Source organism: Pan troglodytes, chromosome 3, assembly GCF_028858775.2.
Source record: "Pan troglodytes isolate AG18354 chromosome 3, NHGRI_mPanTro3-v2.0_pri, whole genome shotgun sequence".
NCBI classification, from domain to species: domain Eukaryota; kingdom Metazoa; phylum Chordata; class Mammalia; order Primates; family Hominidae; genus Pan; species Pan troglodytes.
Window position 1 is genome coordinate 190,208,475 of NC_072401.2, and position 14,113 is coordinate 190,222,587.

General features: G+C 36.5%; 1 long non-coding RNA gene across 12 annotated transcripts in view; it reads left to right on the top strand.

Annotated features, from left to right (window-relative positions):
* Nucleotides 1–14,113, top strand: part of LOC100608367 (uncharacterized) — a 230,563-nt gene that overhangs the window by 141,199 nt on the left and 75,251 nt on the right. The gene's annotated exons all lie outside the window — the stretch shown is intronic.

The window sequence follows — 14,113 nt, forward strand, 5'->3', positions numbered from 1 at the left end:
CTTAACAGATACCAGCCACATGGAAGCATAAATATACCTGTGGTAGAAAGATGATGAATTTGGTTTTGGATAGATTGAATTTGAAGTGCCTTTGGGGCATTCAGAAGGACTAGCCCATTGCGTTTAGAATAACATCCATAAGCCTTACTAGCCTGGCCCTGAAAGCCCACTGCTGCTGCTCAGCCCTCATCTCCTGCCGCGCCCCTTCATCCTGCCCGGGGCCACTCCACCGTTCCTGCACCCCTAAAACTAGCCCGCCCCTGAGTTTTGCACTTGCCGTTTGCTCCACTGGCAACAATGTCTCCTCAAACATCCTCAGGGCTGGTTTATGTGTGTTCAGCCTGTTTATGGAGTCTCCGAAGATCATCTTGGCAGAGTCCCCTTCGGAGACCATCCGAAGCTGCATGGCCCTGGTCATTTCTGTCACGCCGTGTTTTATTTTCCGCAAAGCTTATACAACTATCTATTTACGGTGATCATGGTTATTTTCGTATTTGCTTGCTCTCTACTTGACGGAAAAGCTCTGTGAGAACAGAGAATTGGTTTCGCTTGCCGTTGCGACCCCGCACCTAGCACAGTGCCTGATGTGCACTAACCGCGCTGACGGTTGAGTACCTGTGCACCTGCCCGTGGAACTGTGGAGAGAGCCGGCGGATGCGCAGGTGCAGCAGAGCAGGACGGACGGAGGAGCGCATGGACTTGCTTCCATTGTTCAAGCGCCTTCACGTAGTCAAATATTGCTACAAAATAAGATATTTTAACCGCAACTGGTTTTTTCACTCTGACTTCCCCTCTTCCACTCATCTCATGTTAGTTGATATGAAAAAGTGTATTGGGGACACAGCTAATGAGACATTGAATTAGAATACATTAGATTTGGTTCTAATAGGATGTATTTGTACAATTTGCGACATACATAATCATAAATGCCAAATTACATAGAGAAATGCATATTTATTTAGAATGAGAAGAGAAATAAAAATAAATTCTAGCTTTTGAAAAACTAACAAATATCTGATCTTCACAAAGTCTAGAAAATAACGTGTTTTTATGTTGTTTTGCCGGATATTGTTCCATAATCCTTCTTTTCCTCTGTTTTTGGCTGAATAGTATTTAATTTCCTCTTCCAATGGCAGCGCTTTTGTAATGTCACTTTCTATAAAAAGGAAAGATAATTCTATTTTTCTACTAGTATGGTTGATTTATTTTAAACAGTGTTTAGAAAAGTATTTTTAGCATTATAACTTGTTAATGAAACATAAAAATTTCAAGGATTGTTTTCAAATTTAGGAAAATCTTGTTTTTTCTTTTTTTGTTGCTGTTGTTTTCAAGACGGAGTCTTGCTTTGTCACCCAGGTTGGAGTGCAGTGGTGCGATCTTGGCTCACTGCAACCTCTGCCTCTGGGGTTCAAGCGATTCTCCTGCTGGGACTATAGGTGCCCGCCCCACTAGGTCCGGCTAATTTTTGTATTTTTAGTAGAAACGCGTTTCACCATGTTGTCCAGGCTGGTCTTGAACTCCTGACCTCAGGTGATCCCTCCTCCTCAGCCTCCCAAAGTGCTGGGATTACAGGCGTGAGTCCCCATGCCCGGCTGATCTCATTTTTCACACAGGGTTTGTTACTTACATGCTTGCTGTTTTTGGAGTTGCTTCAGATTTGTGCCCTACACATGCAGTAATTCTGATAAATTCTATTTTATGAAATTTTCCACCAAAGTTAATGTACTGATTTTTGTATATGCTTTATTATATCATATATTTTTGAAAAGAGAGAATTTCCATTACTTGAGAGAAAATTTTCAATTCATACTTTATTCATTCAATTTTTAATTATGTACATTTCAAAATGTATTTCTTTTCCATTCCTTGCATGCGTCCGGTGACAGGTCCCCCAGGACATTCTGTCTTGGCCTTGCCCCTTTGTCACAGTGGAATACAATTCAGCTGAAAAAAGGAGAAAGTCCTGTCAGTCACAAAACCATAGATGATCCTGGAGGACATTATTCTAAGATAAATACGCCAGGCATAGAAACACAATACTGTATGATCCCACTTACATGTGGAATGTAAACAAGTCGAACCCGTAGAAGCAGAAAGTAGAATGGTATGAGAATGTGTCGGTCGAAGTTACAAAGTTTCAGTTAGGAGAACTACATTCTGGAGATCTATTTGGCGGATGTAGTAACAATAATGTACTCTACCCTTGAAAATTGCTGAAAGTAGGTTTTAAATGTTCCCACAACACAAAAATAAGTTATGTGTGATATGTTAATTAGCTTGATTTAATTATTTCAGAATGTACACATATGTCAAAACATCATGTTGTATCCCATAAGCATGTACAATAAAAAATAATTTAAAACAATGACAAAAATCCAGAACACACAAAATACCTATAAAATATAAATAAAAATATAATAGCCAGGCATGGTGGCATGCCTGTGATCCCAGCTACTCTGGAGGCTGAGGCAGGAGTTTTGCTTAAGCCCAGGAGTTCAAGGCTGCAGTGAGCTGTGATCATACAACTGCATTCCAGGCTGGGTGACAGGGCAAGACTCTATCTCAAAAAAAAAAAAAAAAAAAAAAATATATATATATATATATCTCATATCATTATATATATGATATAACCATAAACTATAAAATGTACATTTACAAAATATTATATATGTAAATATACATTTATAAATTACATTTGAGTTCTTGCTGCCCTTTTTTTAAATGGCAGCATCTAAAGGACTGGAATTTGTCCAAGTAGAAAATCCTACTTTTGTTAACCATTACTTGGCTGAATGTCAATAAATGCCCATGGTATGAGAACATGGTTGTTTATCAGAAATCATCAACAGATACACATTTATATATATATATATATATATATATATATGTATATTTATAAACAGTTAACCCTTAAACAACATGGGTTTGAACTGCATGGTCCACTCATAAGCAGATTTTTTCCGTCTCTGCCACCCCTGAGACAGCAAGACCAAGCCCTCTTCTTCCTCCTCTTCTGCTCAGTGTGAAGAGGATGAGAATTAAGACCCTTGTGATGATCCACTTCCACTTAATAGTCAATATATTTCCTCTGTCTCTCTCTCTCTCTTTTTTTTTTAGTTGTGGGGGGTCTCTCTATTTTGCCGAGGCTGGCCTCAAACTCCTGGGCTCAAACGATCCTCCTGCCTCAGCCTCCCAAGTAGCTGGGATGTTGAAGCAGGTCACAGGACATCATGCCTGGCTTCCTTGTGATGTTTTAAAATAACATTTTCTTTTCTCTAGTCTCAGGTTTTTTGTAAAAGTATAGTGAGTGTAGTATATAATACATATAACATGCAAAATATGCATTAGTCAACTATGTTATCAGTAAGGCTACAGGTCAACAGTAGACTATTAGTAGTTAAGTTTTTGAGGAGTCAAAAGTTTCAACTGTGTGCCAGTAACCCCCATGTTGTTCAAGGATCAAATGTATATATTTCCATATGTGTGTTTAGATACATGTATGTGTGTATGTATATATTCATGCATGTGAGCCTATGTGCATGTAGACTATTCTCTAAAACTCAAAATCAGAGAAAAATAATCTTTGTGTAAAGTAAAATATATCAATGACCATAATCAGATATGAATCGTAATTCTAATATGTACTTGACGTATAGAAAAAAGCATAAGAATTTGTATTGATATGTTTATTTAAATTAAATTATAAAATTGCATAGAGTTAGAAAAAGCAAAATTAGTTTATTGCAATTATTATTTTCTCAACTTGATATTAATAAAGTTATTTTTATAATAATGGCACATATTAAAAAGCAATTTTACTCTGTCCTTCAGAGCATTTGCTCCACATTGGAGCTATTTCCATTGTAGATTTTTTTGTAAGGCTATAATTCTATCACATGGGCAGATTGTGCTAAAACAAGCAGAAAGGGTCACAACCTTCTGTCTAACCTTTGCTATTTACAATGAAGGCCCAGGGCTTTCGAGAATGTAAATTGTCCTGGCCTGTTCTCTGACAAAATAAGAACATACAGTTAAAGAATTATTTTTTGTAAAACCTAAATTTGCCTTTTTTCCTCACACTAAGCTCTTCTCAAGTGTTAAATTTAAAGACAGTTAATTATCAGCTATTCTTTAGAGCACGGGAAAAACAGTTTAGTACTCAGTAAAGTGAGCATGCAATCTACCTTATTCCTGTTTTTTTCGATGGATGAATGTGAAGAATTTACACAGTCATGCAAGAGAGGCAACGATAGTGTTCTCTTAAGAAGACAAAATTATAAGATTGGAGGTTAACACTTGCTCAACCCAGTAAAAAGGCATTTGGTAGATATTTCTGATCTTTCCCTGACTGATGAAAAGTGCTGATATTTCTAAGAAACTGGTAGGAAACTTTAAAAAAAAACTCCCCAAAACCTACCACCAGGCATGCCATGAACTTTCAAATGACACATCGTGCTACTAATTTTTAGTGACCTTTGCTAAATTCATCAAAAAATGCTCTCACTGAATCCATTTCTGTAGAAATAAAGAAAATATCCGTGATGTGCAAACTCACAGCGCAAATCTGTGCGGCTTCTGACTGCAGAAGATCCTGCATATTTCATCAAAGCCTCAGGGTTGTGGTTATTGATGTTTCCCAGAACGTGGAGTGAAACCCCACACAAACAGATTGCCAAAGGGGAGAAAACTATGATTTGTGAAATTCAACATTATCTCTTGAATGCCTTTGCTTTTTATTTTGAACAGACTTTATTTTTCAGACCAGTTTTAGGATCACAGCAAAATTAAGCAGAGGTATAGAGATTTCCTATATATCCACTGCCCCCATACAGGCATAGCCTCCCCCATTATCAAAAGCCCCCACAAGAGTGGTAAAGGTGTTACAACTGATTAACCTCCATTGACACATCATTCTCACCCCAAATTTACCTTAGGTGTTAGACATTCTGTGGGCTTGGAAAAATGTATAATGATGTGTACACACAATTACGGCATTACACAGGGTAGGTTTCTTGTCCTAAACGTTCTCTGTGCTCCACCTATTCAGTCTCCCTCTCTCTTAAGCCTGGGCAACCATTGATTATTTTTACTGTCTCCATAGTTTGCCTTTAAAAAAATGTCATATGGTGGCTCACGCCTGTAATTCCAGCACTTTGGGAGGCCGAGGCAGGCAGATCAACGAGGTCAGGAGTTTGAGACCATCCTGGCCAACACGGTGAAACCCTGTCTCTAACAAAAATACAAAAATTAGCTGGGTGTGGTGATGCTTGCCTGTAATCCCAGCTACTCAGAGGGCTGAGGCAGGAGAATCGCTTGAACCAGGGAGTCGACGTTGCAGTGAGCCGAGATCGCGCCACTGCACTCCAGCCTGGCGGGAGAGCAAGACTCTGTCTCGGAAAAAAAAAAAAAAAAAAAAAAAGTCATATAGTTGGAATCGTGTATTATGTAGCCTTTTCAATTTGGCTTTTTTCACTTGGTAAGATGCATTTAAGTTTCTTCCACATGATTTTATGGCTTGAAACCTTATTTCTTTTTAACGCTGAAAAAATTTCCATTGTCTGGATGTACAACGGCTTATTCCTTCACCTATTCTAGGCTATCTAAATTTCTTCTAAGTTTTAGCAATTATGAATAGAAATGCTCTAAGTGCAAGTTTTTATGTAGACATGTTTTCATCTTCTTTGGGTAAATACCAAGGAGAGTGATTATAGTATCATATAATAAAATAATGTTTAGTTTGGTAAGAAACGGCCAAACTCTCTTCCAAAGTGACTCTGCCATTTTGCATTCCCACCAGCAACAAAAGAGAATTCATTGTTCTTTAACCTCACTAGCATTTGGTGTTACGGATCTGGAGCTTGGCCATTACAATAAGTGAGTAGTAATATCTCATTGTTTTAATTTGCATTTCCCTGAGGACGTATAGTATGGAGCATCTTTCACGTGCTTATTTGCCATCTGTATATTTTCTTTGGTTGGGTGTCTGTTTAGGTCTTTGGACCAGTTTTTAATTAAGTTTTTTTTTTATCGTTTAGATTTAAGGGATTCTTTCTATATTTTGAATAGCAGTCCCTTATCAGATATGGCCTCCCACATGAGAATGTAATTCTTCTGACAGTGCCTCTCATGGAGCAGAACTTTTTAATTGTAATGAAGTTCAGTTTATCAATTATTTCTCAGAGATTACGCTTTTGGTATATCTAAAAAGTCATTGCCAAACTCATGCTAATCTAGATTTTTCTCCTATGTTATCTTCTAGGAGTTTTATAATTTTGAGTTTTAGAATCCACTTTGAGTTAATTTTTGTGAAGAGTATAAGGTCTGTGTCTAGGTTTATTTATTTTTGCATGTGGATGTTCAGTTGTTATAGTACTATTTGTAGAAAAGACTGTTTTTGCTCCATCGTCTTGCCTTTGCTCCTTTGTCAAAGATCAGTTGGCTGTATTTATGTAGGTCTACTTCTGGGCTCCTCATTCTGTTTCTTTGACATGTTTGTCTGTTGTTTTACCAATACCACACTGTCTTGATTACTGTAGCTTTATAGTAAGTCTTGAAATCTGGTAATATCTGTCCTCCAGCTTTGTTATTCTCCTTCAATATTGTGATGGTTATTGTGAGTCTTTTGCCTTTCCATAGAATCAGTTTGTCAATATACACTAAAATAACTTGCTGGAATTTTGATTGGGGTTGCATTTAATGTATAGATTCAGATGGGAAGAACTGCCAGTATTTAGCCTGTCTATCCATGAACATGAGATGTCTCTATTTATTTAGTTCTTTGATTTTTTTCATCAGAGTTTTGTCATTTTCCTCCTATAAATCTTGTACATATTTTCTTAGATTTATATCTTCAGTATTTCATTTTGGGTGTGCTCATGTAAATGGTATTATGCTTATAATTTAAAATTGTACTTGTTCATTGCTGGTATATAGGAAAGCAATAGGGTTTCGTATATTAACTTTATGTTTTGCCACCTTGTGATAAGTTAGTTTCAGGAGGTTTTGTTGGTGTTATTAAGTTATTGTTGTTGATTATTTTCGATTTTCTACATAAATTATCATGTCAACTGCAAACAAAGACAGCTTTTTTACTCTATCGGTGTGTTTTATTTATTTTTTATTTATTTATTTATTATTTATTTATTTTCTCATTGCATTAGTTAGGGCTTCCAGTGTGCTGTTGAAAAGAGGTGGTGAGAGGTAATATCCTTGCCTTGTTTTTCATCTTAGCACAAAAGCTTCCACTTTCTCACCATTAAATGTAATGTTAGCTGTATGTTTTTGTAAATATCACTTGTTAGACTGAAAATGTCTTATTATTATTATTATTATACTTTAAGTTTTAGGGTACATGTGCACAACGTGCAGGTTTGTTACATATGTATACATGTGCCATGTTGGTGTGCTGCACCCATTAACTCGTCATTTACATTAGGCATATCTCCTAATGCTATCCCTCCCCCTCCCCCGACCCCACAACAGGCCCTGGTGTGTGATGTTCCCCTTCCTGTGTCCATGTGTTCTCATTGTTCAGTTCCCACCTGTGAGTGAGAACATGCCTGCAGGTTCCGTCCGTTTGTGGTAGAGGGACATTAAAGTGTTCAACTATAATAGTGAATTTGTTTGTTTCTCTTTGCGGTTCTATCAGTGTTTTTGTCTCATAGCTCTAATGTCTGCTCTGAATTCACATAACTACTCCTGCTTTCTCTTGACTAATGTTAGCATGGTGTATTTTTCTCTATTTATTTACTTTTGTTCTATAGGTATCTTTATATTTAAATTGGATTTCTTGCAAACAATATATAGTTGAGTCTTGTTTTTTGATCCACTCTGCCAATTTCTGACTTTTAATTGGTGCATTTAGACCATTGATATTCCAAGCGATTACTGATATAGTTGGATTACTGTCTATAATATTTTTTATTCTTTTCTATTTGTTGCCCTTTGCTTCTATTTTTGAATTCTACTTCTTTCTGCTTTTTTGTAGCTTGAATTTGTTTTTTATTGAACAGAATGAACAAGAAGTTGTTGGTTCCTCAAAATCAATTATTATTTTTATATCAAACTAGAAAATTAAAACTAAACTTCAAGTTTTATCAGCTTGTTATTTGACAAGTACTTTTTTTTCCCGGCACTGCCCTTTACCTCTAAGCCAATGGGTTTTCTATCTATCTGTTTTCTACTTTCTAGTTTAGGTTTTAATAGTTTTTAAATCTTTGTGGTTATTATTGATATTCTCAATTTTTACTATTAAAATGAAGCATTGTGGATAGTAAAGCATATTTTGAAGAATTTCTATGGTGATTAAAAATTTTTCTATTTTGTAATACGGTGTTATTTTTACATAGAAAAACACCTGATACTTTTGAGACCTCAGTTATCTCTCACATAAACTCTCACTGAATTTATCTGTACCCAATTCATGGTGTTAAGAAGTCTTGCTGTGAAATGTAGAGGTCAGTCACATACATGTTGAAATACAACAGAATGTGTGTGGGTTGCTTCCGGGCTCTTCTGCTTACCAGCTATGTGTCCTTGCACAAGTTAACTAAATTCTTGCCTGTCAGCTTCTCATCAGTAAACTAGGGAGTATAAAGACAATCCATAGTATTATTGTGGATGTTAGCTAAAATATTTTAATGCAAAGTATCAATTAAAATTTTCTGAAATATAATAGATGTCCCAAAATGCTGGCTTACCATTCATTATTATTTTAATCTTTGCATTTCAGTCTTTTGTTATACTTTCTCCAATATACAACAGTCTAGAATGGAAATATGGTCTATATTTTTGAATTTCTAAGCATTTTACCTGGCTATTAGTATGAATTCAAGAAGCATTTGTTGAAAGAAAAATAAGATTCTCAAATTGTAAGCATTAGTGCAAACATTTACTTGGCCACTAAGAAAATTTAATAATTAATTAATATACTTTAGAATTTGTTTCAAAACTCTAAATGTTTGTGATAAAACTAAACTTTCTGGTATTTGGATTTATTCTTAATAACTTCTTTTCCTACATTGCCTTTGTGAAGTTTTCTCTCTAATAAGCCACCTTTAAAGTTTGAAACTGCAGAATCACAAAGTGTACACTTGCTGCATACTGTAGAGTCCTTTTGGTTGCACCAAATCCTGTTGAGAGTTTTACCATTTTAATAGGCATCAGTCAGCGTCTGCAAAAACTTTGCACACATGTAAAGCTGTTGCTGAAATCTTTTATTATCTGGAGAAGGAAAAGCACTAATTTTTTCGTGCCATAAAATTCCTAAAAATGATGCTCTGATGGCAACATAGTGCCCTATATGTGAGTACCATGATTATAGATTTAATCTAAAGTATGAAATCATCAATACTATATAGCCAATATCAAAAACATGTTGATCAATCAATAAAAGATATGTTGATCAATAATGATCAAAGCTTACCGATACCACCGTGTCCAGTGTTCATTCTAACAGCACAGCACAATGGTTCCAGACAATTACCTTGCCTTGTTCTCCATATCATGTGGAGTTATTAGCCAATGGGTGAAAATTTTCTGTTAAGCAAGATGAATAAATTCTAGACATCTTCTGTATAGCATTCCACCTATAGGCAACCATATTGTACTGTACATTGAAAATTTTGTTAAGAAGATAGATCTTATGTTAAGCGTTCTTACCACAATTTAAAATAATTTTTTAAATTAGCTAATAACCTTTTTTTATGGTCTAGATACTAATTTCCAAATATAAAGATGGATAATTTAATTGTCTTTAAAATTTAAGCCCAGGTGAAGTGTCAAGAATGTCAGCATTTATTTCTGTGTTGACAAATCAGAACATAAACAAATCAAAACATCAACTACATTCAGGTCTCCAACTTTAATATCAACTATCTGTTAATTGATTTTAGGTCCACATCTTTGTCCACAATGGCACATTTCTAAACCCATCATCTGGAATTAAAACTACTTACCTACTCTCTATACGATTGCCACTTAACGGGAATTTCCTGGTTGGGTCAGGAATGTGTTTATTCTTATGCATTCTTTGCAGGCTGCATTGCCCAGAGTTCAATCTGGTTTCATATTGTTTACTTCAATCTGGTTTCATATAGTGAAGCACGGGGGAGAGTGGGAAGAGGTAAATATTCCCTACACCTTCCCACCCATCCACCCTGACCCTATCCTCTTCCCCACTGTCTGAGGGCTTTAGACAGTGGCTACATTTTTCCATGGCTCCGTCCAGAAAGGTCCACTGTTACTTCAGTTTTAACCAAATAATCCCTGCCCCTGAGCTCTGGTAAATGCCTCTTCACTTTGCTACTCTAGCCTCGGAGAAATAATTCCTTACTGGGATTCCTGATATCTGGGTTTTCTCTCAGTGATTTCACTGGTGTCTCAGCCCTTCCATTACCCTTGCAGCCAATCCCCAACTTGAAATTATTGTTGTCCAGGGAACTCAAACAACTCAACAAGAAAAAACACAAATAGCCCCATTGAATAGTGGGCAAATGATATGAACACATGTTTTTCAAAAGAAGACATGCAAATAGTCAACAAGCATATGAAAAACTGCTAAATATCACTAATCAGAGAAAAATCAAATTAAAGCCATAATAAGATAATATCTTACAGCATTAAAAAATATGTTGGTGAGGATGTGGAGACAAGGGAATGCTTTGTACACTGTTGGTGGGAGTGTAAATTAGTGCAACCTCTATGGAAAACAGTATGGAGATTTTTCAAAGAACTAAAAATAGATGTACCATTTGACCCAGTCATCCCAGTACTGGGTATCTACGCAAAAGAAAAGTAATCATTACACCAAAATATACCTGCACTCATATGTGTACTACTCAAAGCAGCAAAGATATGGAATCAACCTGAGTGTCCATCAAAGGATGATTGGATAAAGAAAATGTTTTATTATATATATATACACATATATAAAAACACATTTTCGTGATATATATATATATATATTCACCATGGTATATATATATATACACCATGGTGTATATATATATATACACCATGGTATATATATATACCATGAAAAAATACTCAGCTATAAAAAAGAATGAAATTATGTCTTTTTCAGAAACATAAGTGGGACTGGAGGCCTTTATCTTAAGTAAAGTAACTCAGAAACGAAAGTCAAATACGGCATATTCTCACTTATAAGTGGGAGCTAAACAATGTGTACACATGAACATAGTGGAATAATGGACATTGGAGGCTCGGAAAGGTGGGAGGGTGGGGGTGGGGTGAAGGATGAGCAATTACCTCTCGAGTACAATGTGCTCTATTTGGGTGATGATTACACTAAAAGCTCAGGCTTCACCAGCACATAATATATCCATGTAACAAAACTGCACTCGTACCTTCTAAATCTGTAAAAATAAAAATTAAATTGTCCTTATTTCAAATGCAGTAGGTGGTTTCTGTTTTGTTTTTGTGTTTTTGCTTTTTGACAAAATTGCGATATATATGCGCTGTATAATGATATCCTAGGAGTCACGTTTCTGGATCTACTTTTTCAGGGTCATTTCTAAGCATTGTGGATTATGTATCTGTTTTAGATTGAAAATACTGAACCATACAGCTTTCATGAGATTTGAGAATGAACTCATATTTTCCCTAAGAAATGATATCTTTTCTTCTAAAAACACAAAGCAGTCTAACTTTGATAATTAATTTTAATATGCATTGGGAACACATGCATAGGTAGATGGAAAGTTTGATGAAATGCTACCATGTGATATATGATTTTCATATATAGTTCATTTATTCTTGCAACCACTCAACAGGGATATTATGTAACATAACTTGCTGTTGTGAAATCTGTAAAATAGCTGCAAACCAAATCCAAGGCTGTCTGAGTCCAAAGCCTAGACCATTTCTACTCTGTAAAACTATTTCTTCTTCAGAGAAAATATTTAAAACAACAGTGACAGACTATGAATGTTCAATATGTATAATATGGAAACTTGTCTCTTTTTTCTTTATTTTTCTTGCTGTATTAGAAAAACTCCTTGCAGCGTTTTAAGATTAATGTTCCTTTCCCTCTAGGAAAGAGGATAGAGCAAAACAAGTTTTGTTTTATTAATGATTTCAGTCCTGGATTTAATAAATTTTAAATGTACACTATGAAATTAAAATAGATGATGTATTTTGGGATGAGGATGAGTTAGAGGTAGAATGACATAAATATAAAGAAGTGAAGGAAGTTTATCAGGCGTGAAACAGAAGCCTGGGGCACGATGATGGGGAAGGTTTCCAAGTGGGAGGAGCTACTGATTAGTGAGTCCAGAGGGTAGTTCCCAGGAAGGAGCAACATACATCAATAAGGAGGTTCAAAAACAAATTGTCTGTACCTGGTAAGGACAGAAGTACAAATTCATTGGTCTGTGTTAACAATCTTGTTCCTTATCAAAATGCAATCTATAGAGAACTTCATTAATCTGGATATTAGGCAGGCATCATGCTGATTCACTAAATGATGACATCATCTTTATGAGCCTTGATAAAATAAAGTACAAATAATCCAAAATGTCCTGGAAATATACATGCATCATGGAAGATGGTAGGTAAACTTCATGGAGAATCAGGGGCTTGACAAATTGATGTTCTTAGAGGATTGAGGTATGCCACAGGTAGGGAAGAAATGGTTGCATATTGCACCTCCAGTTACTAAGGCAGAAGCCCAGATCTTCATGGATTTTGGAGGTAGCATTATTTATTGGGTGATATGGTTTGGCTGTGTCCCCACCCAAATCTCATGTTGAATTGTAGCTCCCATAATTCCCACGTGTTGTTGGAGGGGCCTATGGGAGGTAATTGAATCACAGGGGCAGTTTTCCCCCAAACTGTTCTCGCCGTAGTGAATAAGTCTCATGAGATCTGAGGGTTTTATAAGGGGTTTTCCCTTTCTCTTGGCTCTCATTCTCTCCTACCTGCTGCCATGTAAGATGTGCCTTTCACCTTCCACCATGATTATGAGGCCTCCCCAGCCACGTGGAACTGTGAGTTCATTAAACCTCTTTTTCTTTATAAATTACCCAGTCTCCAGTATGTCTTTATCAGCAGCATGAAAACAGAGTAATACATTGGGAACTTGGAAACTATCAGTTTTAAGTGGAATCCAGAGAAACAGAGGGCTCTGTAGCACAATCTGTTATGCCTCTTAAGCCACATGACTCAGTAAATCCAGAGATGCTAGATGTATCTGTAATAGATAATGAAGCTACATGGAGTCTCTGACAAGCCCAAATATAAGGGTTGCAGAACAGACCCATAGGGTTTTAGATAAAAGCCATGCCTTCCTTAGCGTGCAACTGGACCCCAGCAGACTGAGCACCGTAATGCGGGATATCAAGTGATTTTCCAATCATTCTTTCCTCATGAGTTGGATATGTTCAGATCTGTCAGTTTATGACACTGAGGGTTTGCAACATCAATATATTATACAATATTTGATGGAAAAAGTATTGTACTGATGTTTATAGTTGTATAACAAATCACCATAAATTTAGCATCTTAAACAACACACATGTATTATTTCACAGATTCTATGGATGAAGAGTGTGGGCACAGATTAACTGGGTCTTCTGCTTAGGGTTTCAATGGCTGAGAAATCAAGGTGTTGACTAGACTGTTTTCTCATCTAGAGTTTACTGGAGAAAATCCACTTCCAAGTTGGAAAAATTCATTTCCTTGCAGTCACAGGGTTAAGGTCTCCAGCTTCTTGCCAGCTGGGGCTGGGAGCCACCTTCAGCTTCTGGAGGCTGCCAGTAGTTCTGAGAAGCCACCGGCAATTCCTGCCAACGGCCACTTATACTTCATCAAGCCAATAAGGAGAACCTCTGTGACAAGCCAGCCTGCAAAACAGGGTAATATACTGTAACTATCATGTGAGTGACATCCCATCACATTCACCAAATTCTACTGATTAGAAGCGAGTCAAGGTCCCATTGACATTCCAGGGGATGGAATGAGGCACAAGGCATTCAGCACCAAGAGGTGGAGATCATGGGGGCATCTTAGAGTCTGCCTGCTACAGAGTTAGGCCTGAAAAGATCCAGAAGACACAAGTAAGTTGTAGCCATGAGTAGCCCAGGTGCAATATCAT